Source organism: Temnothorax curvispinosus, unplaced genomic scaffold, assembly GCF_003070985.1.
Source record: "Temnothorax curvispinosus isolate PA1 unplaced genomic scaffold, ASM307098v1 QBEX01004686.1, whole genome shotgun sequence".
NCBI lineage: Eukaryota > Metazoa > Arthropoda > Insecta > Hymenoptera > Formicidae > Temnothorax > Temnothorax curvispinosus.
Window position 1 is genome coordinate 522,231 of NW_020214466.1, and position 11,485 is coordinate 533,715.

General features: G+C 41.5%; 1 protein-coding gene across 2 annotated transcripts in view; it reads right to left on the reverse strand.

Moving 5' to 3' along the window:
* LOC112453776 overlaps positions 1 to 788 on the reverse strand; it is a 6,639-nt gene extending 5,851 nt beyond the window's left edge. For both annotated transcript variants that reach the window (XM_025014703.1, XM_025014701.1), the window contains exon 1: positions 709 to 788. The gene's annotated coding sequence lies outside the window, so the exon portion shown is untranslated. The remainder of the gene's footprint in view (positions 1 to 708) is intronic.
* Positions 789 to 11,485: the final 10,697 nt, after the last annotated feature.

Consider the following 11,485-nt stretch of genomic DNA (forward strand, 5'->3'; position numbering starts at 1 on the left):
TCTCTCTCTCTCTCTCTCTCTCTCTCTCTCTCTCTCTCTCTCTCTCTATTTTCACAAAAATTAAAATAAATTTAGCTAAAGAAATAAAATAGCTAGGACGTCTCTCCTTAGTTCTCCCTCAATTCAATGTCCTAAGTCTCCCTTTTTTAAATTAAAATGATCGTTAAAACTTTTAAGTTAAAGATTAAAATCAGATTTTTTTGTACTGTAAAGCTTAATAGCTCGTCTACAATAGCCGCAAGAGTATGCAGTAAGACGTAAGCAGTAAGCTATTGATTAATATGATTTTTACAATTCAAGAATAATTTACTGTGATTGGTCAATTGCTTAACTGCTTACGTCTTAAGATGCAATTACATGGTAGTATCAAGCGTCGAGCGTCAAGCGTCAAGCGTCAAACACGTGCACACATGTGCAGATTTCAGCGTCTTCACGCTAATTCTAATCAATAGCCATTTTATTCAGCATCTTGAGCTGAAATCACGATCTGCATGTTTAGATATCTACGCAAGGGTATTGACGCTTGACGCTCGACGTTCGACGCTCCCATATAAAAGCACCTTACGACTATTGTAGACGAGCCATAAGAACTACATATTAGAAAGTGTTGAATAAGGTTCTTCTGAAATGTAGCCATCAAAAGAGATATCACGAATATTAAATATAGGAAAATAATTACTTTCAAAAGTAAAAAATAGTATTACTTACCTTGATTTAAAACTGAGTTCTTTACAACGTAGTCAACAAAGTCTTCTGACGTGTCACGTCGAAGATGATCAACATTCAACTGTATTCTGGTCAAAAGTATACTACCAACTATTAAAAGAAAATAACTCTGTTCCAACTCTCTACCGATACCAACTCAGTGGCAACTCTCCTTCATCTCCCCTATGATATAGAGTTTCTATAATAAAAGTTAGGACATCGCAAGTTCGATTTTTGATTGGCCCACCATTTATAGACAAGAAGTTAATGGGAATGAGACATAAAGGTTTATCCAGACAAACTTGCATAGGTGCATAACCATATGCATAAAGAAACCATTGGTCTATTTCCTTATGCACATGCATATGGACTAATCAATTTTCTTATGCTTATGTTTATGCGCTATGCAAGTTTGTCTGGATTGACCTTAATGGTGTCCTAACTCTTATTATAGGAACTCTACTATGATATAGAAGAAATATAAGTAGGAACATATACTCCAAACCACATACACACACACACAATTTAAGGAAGTCTCTTTCAGCAAACTACAGATATATAATCCTATATGTTAGGGTTAAAAACGCAGCTTGCAAGGCCAGTGTTTGGACGTTCGCGCTGCGGTTTGATCCTAGCAAAATATTCTCCTTTTACCATGTATCTCTCGTTGTTGCTTCCGATACACTAATTTCGGCATGTCCTTACAAATGAAAGGCTTCGCCGCGTCTGCACCGTTCCGTAGCATCCTTCCCAAATATTTTATTAACTACAATGCCGGATGTTCTTCGGCCGAAGCTCGAAAGGATACGACACTATGGAGGCGTACTTTCCTTCGCCGTTGCGAACCGCTAATGCACGTGCAGCCGCATCGAGAGATACGCCGGCGGTCGTTTGAAGTCCGAACATGTTTGAACAGCGGTCATTGTCTTGTTTTCAGTTTCTTCGTTTTCTGGACTTCGTCATTGCCGCTACTGCCTTTGCTCGGGCATCTTAGCACGGGTTGAGATAAGAAGAGAGTCAAGAGCCACGCCAAAAGCATTTTTTACGATTTTGATGAAGAAACGTTTCGAGCAGCGAATCAAACGACACGTTGTATTATGCAAATTTTTTTATAATGAATGAATATACGTGCGATTGCTAACGTTGTTTTTTTACACTGCAGTAATTTTACTGTTATCTTGAAAGATAAATTAACAAAAGAAAATCTTTCATTACCATTTAATTTAAATATAACAGGAAATATCATAATTGTATAAAGTGCCGGAAATTATTGAAAATTGCTTGGGGGGGAGCACTACCGTGAAATCGCTTAACTCGCCCGAACACTAAGCACGTCTTATTTCGTGACCTAATATTTGACTTTCGCCACATTGAACGAGTCTTCCACGGTTCGACTGCCGCCGTTTGTTTGCAGTCTGCTTTCAGTTTCGACTCGTGCCAGGTTGATTTAGGATTTAAGGATTTCGACGTTTGTTATTCGACGATCACGTGGATAAATATACTTGAGATGATTCCTCTATTTAGGCAACCGCGGGTGGGCTCGTCTCAGTTATTCGCGTAGATCTCGGTTAACTATTCGCGAATTCTCGTAGAAAGGTTGATCGAATAAAAAATGAACAAAATATAAATTTTGTTAAATATACATTAAAAAATATACGAATGGAAACAATTTGCATACTAAAGAAAATATCGACTCTTAATTTTTTCAAGAATAAATAGGTACTAAACTTAACGAATCTTATATTATTATTATTTTTCTGAAAGATTAAAAACTAAATTTCAAATTAACTAATTCGATGACTGTCAGTTCAATGTGCGAACAAAGGATTCGATTCTTCAAGCGGAAGACTTCAAACCTGAAGACACTCGGTCATGAGAAAAAAGGAAGACTCGGAAGTTCATCGAACGAAACCGGTGGTATCCTCTGTTTGGATAGTCTTTAACTGACCATTACACCTGAATGGGCCGCCTCAAAATGGAAAAGGGCAGCCTGATCCTTGATCCGACCGGCCTACTTCCTGTGGAACCCGAATGGGTAGACCCTAGGGACCAACGGTCAATGGTAATAATGACGAATGTTCTCTCACTGTGATTCCCGACGAGCCGCGTGTCGTTTCTACGTTTCCAACTGGTCTTACCTGATCTCCTTTTAAACGTATTCGTCCACTCTCCGGGAACACTCGAAGAATCAAGACGCGCGAGAGTCTCAGGTCGCGTGATCGCAAAAAATCGCACTACTGTCTCTCGCTAACTGCGAGGTTTTTAATTTTTCAGAAACGACTCCTTCTAACTCTTATGAAGGAGCTTCACAGAACTGACTTTAATATAATAGTTACATGTGGCTGATGCATTTATCCATTATTACTTTTACGTGATCGCGTACATTTTTCTATCAAAAGTGCACAATGGGAGCGTCGTTCGCCCAAATAAAGAACGTAAAACAATACACTTAAGCGCTTTTTGTGCACACAATCGGTCACGTTTGCGAGTGAGAACTGCAATTTCGAAGTAATGATGAGCATCCGTTATGGCGCGTAGATTGTCGCTATTATCGTTTACGACTGAAGATGCAGTGTCGTATCGAGAGCAAGTGATCCTTCTGACCACAAACCACATTTACCTTGAGCGTATTAGAGTGTCCAGCATCAGCTGCGCTAAGGTAGAAAGTAACAATCTTCAAAAGTATTAAAGTCAATTTTGCTTAAATTATATGAGCATACATTATTTGCATATCATTATATGTAGAAAGGATAAAAAAATATAGTAAGACTGATATCGATAGTAAGATAATAATAATTTCATAGTTTTGTATTCGTTATATTAAACAAAATAATAAACGCGTCAAGTTAAAATGCATTAATTTTGCAAATCTCAAGTATGAAGAGTTATGCGCTCCTCGTCGCGATCAACTTGTCTCATCCATCATTTCCAGCAAGCTGCAACCGTCACTGCTCTGCTTTCGTCGTCCAGGGACTTGTCGGTGGGTTTTAAAAGAGACAGTTCGTGACATAACACGTCTCATGAAGGGACGCGTTCGGTGCGCGACGAAAACGCGGAGGCCGCTTGGAGGTAGCACCTTTTCCACTCTTACACACGAATTCTCATTCTTCTTTCTGCGAATCGAAGGACCGATCTGCTGCCCTTGTACATACAACAACACCGGTCATTGTCGCTTCCCTCCCCCCTCCTTCCCATTCGCTTGGTGGTTGCTTCGAAGGAATTGTGCGAGCACGAAGAAACTCCGTCGCAGCATGGTGGGGACGTGAGTCGTGTGGCCGCACGCGTGTTTACTTAGGATCATCCCCCTCAGCCACCGGGATAATTCCGGAATCCCGTGCAAATCCCCGCGGCAGGCCCGATACGGAATTATAGGTTGTACGAAAATCGTTGGCAAAACGTGCACGAGGCAAGGAAGTCGAAGCTTCGAATATAATGTTTTATTCTTCCTATTCGAAAATATGTTTTATTCTTCCTGTTAAAAATCTTACAAAACGCGTTACTTCATGAAGTGCGACAATATATTCACGAATTCGGTGACATAAAAATCGGGACATCTGTCGTCGTGAGTCGTGATTTTTATGATTACGGTATGAGGTTGAGACTAATCGACTTCCGCCAATGAATCAGCCATATCAAGCTAAGCTGCGCCGGTAACCCGATAACTGTACCGCCCTTTGCAGTTCCTGTTTGTTGTCGATCCCGTTGGCTCGGTGTCCCCTTACAAGTCTCCACTTGCCGTCCAGAAGTCTGCTGGTTAGTTGGAAACGGGTCTCGAAACCGCCACCGCTGGAAAGTTCCGCCTGTAGTTTCTCCCGCTTCGTCCGGCACAAAGAACGCCAACTGTCGCCAACAGAGACACTGTCCAGATCACCACTGGTGGTTCATTAAAAATGTTGGAGCAGCACTTGCGGCTTGGCCCACCTGGTTTCCTGTCGTGCTCCGGTCGATAGATTGATGTTGGGCGACGACAATTTAAACGAACGATATCGTCGTCAAAACGATTATCAGATTTACACGCATAAATTCACGTTGAAGATGTTTCTTTTGATGATTATCTTTGTAATAACATTTACGATTCGCGATTTGCATATCTCGAAGATATGTTTCTACCGCGAAACAATATCGCGTCCGGATGAAATATATCATGAGTTTATTGAACGAGTGTAGCAATAAGCGATCTTCTTTTTTTCAGAATAAAACACTAATTGTCAGCCAACATCGCCATTAGACGTACTCGCGATTGGCGTGATCGTGTCGTTACAGAATCTCGTTTCAGTATACAGCCAATTTCGGAGCGATTCGTGATGCTGTAAAGCCGTTCTGGTTCCGAATGATTTGTCCGAGCACGGGCGCATGCCAGTTTCCGTAGACGTGCGACTCTCGTATCTTTTACGAGGTACCGCGCCGTTTCCGTTTATGGCAGATCGAGCAATAAAACGGAATCGCAAATAGCAAGGCACCAAAGCAAAGCGTGCAAGGTAAATGAAACAAGGTAACTGAACTGATATCCTTCTTGGATATCTCGGATGTCTCGAATATCGCGCGAATTGCAATATACATGGAAATTATTGTCTAAATTTAAATCGTTACGTATAATATCGAATATTTCAACAAATCAGATTGTATATGATATTATATGGATGTTACATTAAATATATGTATATTTTAAACTAATATATTTAATACATTAATTAAAAATATTAATGATATTAAAAGAAAATAAGTAAAATATTAATACACTATAGTTATAAAGTAATATTTATGACTATATAAAATTTAAAGAATGTCGATCAAAGCGAAAATGTGCGATAAAATTGAAGAGTATTTAATAGTCTACGTGAAACTACGTAATGTAATTGATTGTATATTCCTCGAAGTGCGCGTTGAAAGCGGACTAAATTAAACTTAACGTAGGAGATATTTAGAGTTTGTTATAAAAGTTATTCAGCTTCTAGTAAAGCCATGGTAATTATAATTTAAATTTGCATAACAATGAAGCGTAGCCTTTGTAGCCGAGCGGCTTTGTAGCCTCGATCGCATGGTTTGCGTGTACTTGAAGCGACGTCATAGTTATCGCTTGTTCACACTCCGTTATCGCGCGCATAATTTTCGAGAACGACGCCGTAGGCTGCACGCGCCCGTTTTGTTTTACACACACGCCGCACGTGTTCGCCATGACCAAGTCTCGCGCGCGGGCGCGTGTGTCCTTTCCAGAAAATAATACGTCCGTTTAACTTCTTACGGTCCGCGGTGTCCCATATCCAAGCTGGAAGGGAAGTGGGTGTTACGGGGTGTGCCCGAGCCGGCGAGAGCGCGATCTTCGAATAACCTTAGGTAATAAAAACCCCTCGAATAGAGAAGATCGCGTAAGGGTAGAAAAACGTTTCACTTGCTTTCCGCCCGCGACGATTCGTGGGCGTTAGTGGGCGGGAGGAAGCTCTCAGCAATACACTATACGCACCATAAAGCACGAAGTTTATACTCGCAAACGTATAAAGAAACTCGCGGAAAGCGGAGCGAGGGTAATCGCGACGTAAAAATCCACTTCGTTCGATCTGAGACAAAGCGAGGGATTTGCATAATGGGGTCCCGAAGAAATTTACTATCACTCGCGTGCGATCGGTATAATATACTCTTCCCGACATTTTTGAGACGTCCGCGCTACGAAAATACACACGGCTTTGAGTATCATGGTAATCGTACACTGCGCGATGTACACTTTTACCGGACTGAAAGAGGGAAGGAAAAAAAAATTGTACCGGCAAAAGGACACGTCTCCACGTTTCACGTGGCTTAACTGCTAAGGGTAGTTAGACGAGTCGAGAATGCATTCAAGGCCCGGAAGTGGGCGGAACTGCAGCCTGCGCTTCAGCATTGTACACAAGGACTCGGTTTTTCCTCGCTCATGGGTCGTCCTGCATTATGCGGAGGATAGAAAGAAAGAGTGAGAGAGAGAGAGAGAGAGAGGGCGAGAGAACGCCTCGAAGCATCGGAGGCACCAAAAGGACATCCGATATCCGTAAATGCCGTAATAACAAGCGCCGCGTTATCCTCGAAAACTTCGACGTCTCTTTCTGCGAGAATCGGACAGATGGAAGAAAATCTTTGCGGAGAATCCGTGTGAGTATGTGCGAGAAATAACGTCACGACAATGTCAACGTGATTTTTAAATTTTAGCACGTACACGGAGAAAATTTTATAGTAAATATTACTATGGTGTCGCACTAGCTGCGGACCATCGAGGAATTTTAAGTTAAATTACTATGTTTATGGTAAAAATTACGTTATTTTATCGTTTTTAAAACAATAATTATAGTATTTTAACTTGAAATTCCTCGATGGTCCGCAGCTAGTGCAACACCATAGTAATATTTACTATATATAAAATTTTCTCCGTGTATTGATAGAAATTGCATACGAGAGGACAATGGTGCGTTAAATCGAAATTTTATGCGTAAAGTGGCGCCTGTTAATCGAGTCCCTCGCTTATTATGCCGAAATGAGTAATGGCTTGGTTTATCGAGTAGTCAATCAGAGGCGTCGGGGTTGATTGCGATATGCAAAAACCAATTTCTCCTCCGGGTGCTGCAGTATATGCTACCGTGCTACCGATTGGCAGAAAAAATATTACAAACAACCTTGATGTTATATTCAACCGCCATAAAAAGCCAATTTCGGATACAATAGGCCTCTATCGAGGGAAGGCAGATCATCTGCCGTTCGATATACGCGGAGGAGGTTCTCTATCTGCAAGGAGCGCGATCGGGGCTTGATTAAAAATGAGATTGCGGCAGCGCGATTTCAAGGTGGAAGATTAGACCGTGCTTCTTATTTGATTTGCAATTCGATATTTTTAGGTTCTTTTTAGGGTTCGAGCGCGGCGCGGCCTTCGAGCCGAGGCATGATTTCGTAGAACTATGACGATCTTGCGGTTTGATTGTGCGAGACCCGGAGAAACGGATGATGCTGTAACAATGACTGCGAATCTCCAATATACCGAAATGTGCGAAACATCGAAGCTATTCGATGTTTCGCACATTTTTATCGTTCGATCAAATAATTTTGACAAATTTACTCGGTAAAGAATATCATATTGCAAAAACTATAATTGATCTTGAAATAAAATGTTAGTTAATATTTTATAATATTAATATTAAGGTAGAGATATCGTTAAATGTATCGAAGTGGCATAAAGCGGGGGATTCGCTCGATACTCTTTGACACGTGCATATATTGTGACAGAAGTATTGACGCTCTGACAAAATATGGTCGGCTGCGCTCATTTTTGATGTGCGAGTAGCGGCGAGCCAGATAATCTCCGAAGCTCATTTCGAACCCGTTTCTTTATGCCGCTACTGGTGAATGGTTTCCCGCAGAGCGTCTCATTGCGGACTGCCCGTACCGAATTAAACCGGACATTTGGAGAAAGGATTTACTCTAATTCGCGTACAGAGTTGCTACGAATACGCGGTTGTCCGTTGGCGGGACAATGCCAGAGAGTAATCCGGCGGGAGATAAATCTATCTCGTTTTAACAACGATTCGCGATTCGCGTCCTTTCAAGTGCCGTCAGGCTTCAGCCGGATTTGCCGGAACCTGATCACTCTCATTCGACTCTGTGAAATTTGGCGCGACAACTATTTTGGAAGCTGACATTGAAACCTCGGAAGTCTAGCCTGTTAGAACGTTAGACGTTGCTATAGTTTTACGATATAGCTAATATATATTTTTACGAAAGTCCCTATTTCAAAACTCACACTTAATTAGCTGTAATAGAAAAAACTCGTGTTATTTCTCGTTGCAGGGATATGAGGTCGAAAAAGTTATACGGCTCGATGGCAACGCAAACACGGAAAATGTAATTATTGCTGTGCCATCAAAGACTAATTATCCGAACCGCACGCCTTCCCGAAGGCGTCCGGTCGTCACCTACGGTGCCAGTCCGCCGTTAGACACGATGATTAGAAGGCGCCTTTCTCCAATTAGTTTATTTCCAGTTGACCGTGGCCTCTCATTAACGTAGCTTCAACAGAAAAGGGCAAAAAGTGCCTTCTGCCGATAATTAGCGGCTGCAACGCGTGTCGAATTCATCGAAGACTTCAACACGCCGATTCCGCGTCCCTTTTTCGGTGAAGGGGTGGAGTTCTGGCAAAGTTTCGACGAGATTAGCCGGAATGACTGGACTGCGTGACTCGGACGCCATATGTCCCCGTGAAATCTCAACGCAACGGGTAGGTGTTTGCAAGCCGAAAATAATTAACGGAATCAGGCGTGAAGTCGTCATAAGGCAAGGATGGCGAGGAGTGTGGCGCCAATTTGCGAAATGGACTTTCAACCTCGCCGCAGGAGATTTGGAATCCTTTTTACGTTGACCAGATGTTGTGGTCTACACGGAAGGTGTAACCGATATGGCAGTGTTCTATTGGCAGATCTAAAGCAAAACTTTACTATGATTGACGTATAAATACATTATGAGAGACTTTGTTAATAGAAATCTGAGAATAAAATAAATAAAAATAGCAGAGAGAAAAATGCTTGTTAAATATAAAATGTTAAAAATATGTTACATTTTCTTACATAGAAATAAAGAAGAAAATCGGTTTATTTCCGCTAATTCGGTGGATCTAGTCGTGCTAGTATTTTATATCCTTGACAACATCTGGACCCGACTCGAAGGGAGACAATAGATGGAGAAGTACAAAGAAACATAAGAAGAGAGAACTGTTGAGCGGCAAATTGGCTGCGAACCAATTCTTTCGATGCCACCAACAGCGCTAATTTGCTCATTACGTCGGAAACGTAACATCCTTATCACCTGCTTCCGTCATTTCCGTGCGATCCCCTTGATCAGCCCGAGTCCTTGGAAGTCACCGCGACGATCCTGGAATCTCGATGCCCGCCGGGCTGGCCCCTCTGGCAGCGAGCTTCCGGTTCGCGCCAGATAATGATAGGTCACAAATCTGAAAACCGTAGTTCCGAGCGGAGGGGAGAAAAGACCCTCGAGACTTCTATTATGCCACTATTTTACCGCGAAAAATCTGACCTGCAAACGTGCAGTAGATCGAGGGCAAATTACGTTGCCCCCGCAGGGATACATGCACCTGCTTCTCCCACAAGAGAATGGGATGCTCCTATAGATTCCACGATTCTTTATTTTGGGAGAGGGAGGTTTCTCAAGCGTTCATCAATGGTTCATTCTTTAGCTCTGCACACAAAATAGAACACACTTCTCCATACATATCAAAGTGTACATTAAAGAATTTTAATATTTTTCTACCACATTTCATATTATTTTAATCTGCAATTAATATTAACAAATCAAAAGGCGAATTAGGATAATATTATTGTGTTACTGTACATTCATGAGAATAGTTTTATAATTACTTATGACACATCTCCAAAAATAGCGTCGTCTTTCCCCGAATTTAAATAAAACCGGCCGACGCGTCTAAGAGTCACTTTCGTTTATTTTTTATTAGACTGTCAAAAAGCGAGCTTTTACTGCCGAAAATCGATGATTTGTTCCCGACGAGCTCAGCGGGGCGGCGAGCCGACTCGAGGCGAGCGAATCTCGTGTCGGTCGATGATTTACACACGCCCACGTAACGAATCTATTAATTATTTATGGACTTGCAAAATTTATTTGCGGCACGCCGCGGGGAACCGCACTGCCCTATGCCCCCGAGGGCCCTTCCTTCGGAATATGCGCTTAGCATAATGGCGATTCCTTTACGTGCTCTTATAAAGCTCGGAACTCATTCCTCGCCTCGAGCGCGTGTTATCCCCTTTTTAAAGGCAGGATGCGTCACATTAAAACGGCAGGTCGTTTTCATAAATAATTTTTAGTCACAATATCCTTATCTCGCGTTATTCGAGGATTATACTAATTTAAGCGCGCCATAATTCAATGTTTTTATTACGAAAGAAGTGGAAATGCGCGTTAAGCGTAAGCCATTAAGCACGAATGCGAATGCCGTATGAAAGAAGAATGAAGCAATTAAGTCGGTAGCGAAAAAACGGCAAAGGGAGATAGTATTTAAAAGCAATTCACGGTAAGCCCAACACCAACGAACGCGGGCGAATTCTTCGGGAGAGATCTCGGCACGACAAACGATCACACGCCCATTTGACGAAAAAGTCAAGCTCATCGAGTGCAGCGGCAGCGAAACGTAAGATGCACTTTTCTTGCCAGCGCGAGATGCTCCACCTTGGCATTTATGGTGTGACACGCCAATTGCCGCGGCAGATGTCTGACGTTGCGGCGACATTCCGTTTCAGTGACAATTTGACGTCTACGGAATTCCGAAATTACTTAGTTAGGGCAGCTCCCTTAGATAAATGCACCACAATGTTTGCCAGTATCATTATTACCCAATTCAAAAATTAAAGTAATAATAGGTATGTTGAATCTTCAATTTATAAACATAATATTAGGTACTAGCAAAAAATATCAGATATACAGTAATAAAGTTATAAAATACAAGGTGAATGAACAATTGAAGATATTATCGCAATTATCTTTCGTTTGAAAATATGAAGATATATTCTCGCGACTGAATTCGAGGAATCGCATCAGTATTCTTTCGAGGAAGTCGCTTAAGTCTCGTAGATTGTAATTAATTAACCATTCATAAATACATAGCAATTTATCCTGTCTGACTGCCAAGTAAGTAAAAAACGTCAGCAAAACACAATCTCATTGTTCGCAGCAGCGAATTACTTTGAAAAATATCCTGATTACTTAATATTATTATATATAATATTATTATATTTTTATTCCC